This window comes from Amblyomma americanum, chromosome 3, assembly GCF_052857255.1.
Source record: "Amblyomma americanum isolate KBUSLIRL-KWMA chromosome 3, ASM5285725v1, whole genome shotgun sequence".
NCBI classification, from domain to species: domain Eukaryota; kingdom Metazoa; phylum Arthropoda; class Arachnida; order Ixodida; family Ixodidae; genus Amblyomma; species Amblyomma americanum.
The window spans coordinates 163,638,118-163,641,830 of record NC_135499.1 but is presented as its reverse complement, the minus strand read 5'-3'; positions in this window follow the sequence as shown (position 1 = coordinate 163,641,830).

The following is a 3,713-nucleotide window of genomic DNA, read 5'->3' as shown; positions in this document are numbered from 1 at the left end:
CCTTCGAGGCCACCAGCTAGCACTGCTTGTATTTGAAACTGTGCCTGTCCTATTTTTACTGTATTATTTGTATCATTGCAGAAAATTTGCCTAAGGTGCAGTATGGAGCTTGTTTACATGCATCTTCTCTTTTCTGTGGCTGTATGATCTTGCATAATTTAGCCACACCAAAGAGACCAAGATGGAGGGGAAAAAAGAAAGAAAGAAAAGACAGCATTGGAAAAGGCCAGGCATTGCTGACAACCAAGTTCAGGAATTTGTAGTCAGAATATGCCCTCCCATTCCTTTGCCTTTAGCTTAGTCTGTCTGGTGCTGCTAAACTGTGTCGTTACTAATTAACCCAGCGTGCCATCTTACTTAATGTGTGATCTTGAAACTGCAACCTCTTGCATACATTAATTCATTTTGCATCGCTTATGCACACGTCCTGTAATGCTTTTTGCGAAATTGGGCAAAATTTATGAGCTGTGACATTTTCGTTTTAAATGGATGAGCTGTCATCTTTCGTGCATCTCAAGAAACATGTTAATTAATATTTTGTTGGTATTTACTGTGATGTATTTCTCAGATATATTGGGAACTCCTTGTTGTTGTGTTTATTTATTTTATTCTGTTGAAGTTAATGGTCATCGCTGGTTTCCTGTTTTCAACAACATGGGCTGGACTGATGTGGAATGGTTGGGATAGATGCAATGGATACCATGTGTAAATACAAACCTGCCTGTATTGCTATTTTCAGTATTGATTTCTTGCTTTAGTAATGTAGTGTTTTTTTTCTTTTAGAACTTTGTTAGCCAATAGGCTTATTGAGCAATAAAGACATGAGCAAAGATTTGTTTCTGAAATCTTCACTGATGTGCTGGTCTTCATTAAGGGCATTACATTTTTTTATTTTTTATTTTTTTTTTATTTATTTGAACCTCAAGGGTCCCTGACGGGACATTACATGAGGAGTGGGCGCAAGAACAGCGGTTAACAATGAATGTTACATGGGAATCAAGATGATGACATGGCTTCCTTGATGGCAGTCTTGAAATGGGCTGGATCAGGGATTAGTGCTAAGTCGGAGGGAAAGTCATTCCAGTCGCGAGCTGTGTGGACAAAAAAATGATTTCTGCAAAGTAGTAGTGCGGGCACGATGCGGGATGACGCTGTTTGGATGGCCTGTGCGGGGTGTTCGATGTACTGGTAGAATGAGCTTGCTGTCACGGGGTGAACAATGGAAAAACCTGTGATAAAGGCAGAGACGTGAAATTCGGCGACGGGAAGTGAGAGAAGGAAGTTTTAGTTGGAACTTCAAGACGGATATGCTAGAGTATCGCGAGTTGTTTGAAAGAATAAAGCGAGTGGCCCGATTCTGAACAGATTCAAGGGCTGAGGTAAGGTTAGACTGATGCGGGTCAAATATTGCGCAAGCGTATTCAAGTTTAGGTCGCACAAATGTTTTATAAGCTAGTAATTTTAAGGAAGGTGTCATGCGCAGGTTACGACGGAGATACCCAGTTGCTCGGTTCGATGAGCTTATTATGTGGTTAATGTGGCAAGACCATGATAAGTCACTAGCGAGGTTAATACCAAGATACTTAAAAGAGTTGGCGAAATAATGGCAGCATCGTTAATTTTATAAGTAGGCGGAGTATAATTTCGGCGGCGGTGAAAAGAAATTTACACAGTCTTTGTAGTATTCAGGGACATCAGCCATGTAGTGCACCACTGCTGTATGTTATCCAGGTCATTTTGGAGGATGTAAGCATTCTCGGCGTTAGTTATGGGGCGGTAGAGTATGCAATCATCCGCGAAAAGGCGGATGCTAGATGTTACTGCGGAAGGTATATCGTTAATGTATATTAGAAAGAGCAAGGGGCCAAGAACTGTGCCTTGGGGTACTCCTGAAAGAACGTGTGAGTAAGATGATGAGAAGTCATTAGCGGAAACAAATTGCATGCAGCCAGTTAGAAAGCTTCGAATCCAGTTCAAGACACTAGGATGAATGTTTAACAGGGACATTTTAAGTGGAAGGTGGGAATGGGGCACTTTATCGTAAGCTTTCTCGAAATCTAGATATAGCGCATCAGTTGGGATACTGCGGTCAAGATAGGAATGAATGAATGATGAAGATAGGAATGAATAGGAACAAAGCTAATTGGGTTTCACATGAGTGGTCTTTCCGGAATCCGTGTTGGTTTGGATGAAAAAAGTTGACCGATGTTAGAAATGTGGCAACATTAGAGTAAATGACATGTTCCATGATCTTAGAGCATACACTGGTAAGCGAAATGGGTCGATAATTACCTGGGGATGATCTGTCACCTTTCTTAAAAACTGGAATCACCTTCCCAATTTGCCAGTCATGTGGAACGGAGCCTGTATCAAGCTACTGTTGAAAAATGAGGGAAAGAATAAGACTGCAAACATGTTTAGTATTCTTTAAGACTTTCGAATTAATTCCATCGATACCGCAGGAAGATGAAAATTATAGCGAGTCGATAATATTAACAATACCATGTGCTTTGAAGGTGATGCCATCCATTGGTGAATGCGGCAAAGGCACGGGATCAGGGACATCACGAGTTGTTTCATTAGTAAAAACTGAAGAGAATGCATGGTTCAAGACATGGGGTACGTCGGATACGCCAACTGGTGAGCCAGTGCTGTCAATGAGAGAAATAGTATTATCAACATCGGGGATGATTGTTTTCCAGAAGCGCTTAGGGTTGCTTTGTAACATTTCAGGGAGGGTAGTGGAAAAAAACCGGAGTTTAGATTGGGTAGCGAGATCGGAATATTGCTTGGCAGTGGCGTGGTATTTGTTCCAGGCACATTTGGTGTTGGATAACTTGGCAGAACGGAAAAGGCGCTTTTTCTTATTATTTAAAAGCTTTAGTGTAACACTAAACCATGGAGAACGTTTTCGCTCTGTTATGCTGATGGTGGTGATGTAAAGTCGAATCAAACGCAGTATTTTTGACTTGAAGAGAGATCAGTTCAACTCAGCAGAACGTAAGTGGTAGGTAGAAGCGAAATGGTTATGGAAAACAAGAAGGTCACGATTCATGCTAATGCAGCCTCTTTTGTCGTATAGCGTTAGTACTTTTTTGGATTTAGGCCTTTTGGTAACGCTGGTAGAAAAGGTAGTGTGAAGCACAACGTGGTCACTAAGGCCCGTAATGTAGGAAGCAGCGCTGAATTCGTCAGGGTGAGTAGTAAAAGTAAGGTAAAGAATGTTTGTGAAGGATGGTCAGTCGTGCGGGTGGGCTCAGAAACAGTTTGAGACAGGCCGATAGTTAGGCATGAGTTTAAGGATTCACTAGATGCCTGACTTCTTGTTAGGGTGCGGGACATATCATTCCAATGAGTGATTTGCGGAGCGAAAAAATGTACATCATATTTTTAGAGGCAAGCTGACTCTATTCATTGATTTCTGGCGGGCTGTCAAGAGCCTGATTCACAGTGCTACGGTCTGAATCATAAAAACTAAAGTCCCTAGAAAGCTTATAGCGGCTTGAATAAAAAAAAAACAAAGCCTTTACGAAAAAACGAAACCGAAACATGATTATTTTTAAGGAAATTGTGGATTTAGTACTATACGACAATGTTTTGTTTCAAGAACAAACTTAATAGCAGTTAATGAAAAACAGCTAGTTTATGCTGCACAGCAGCGGTAAAAGGAGATTCTGGAGGCGATGTTTTTATGCATAGCCGGCTACGGAAGT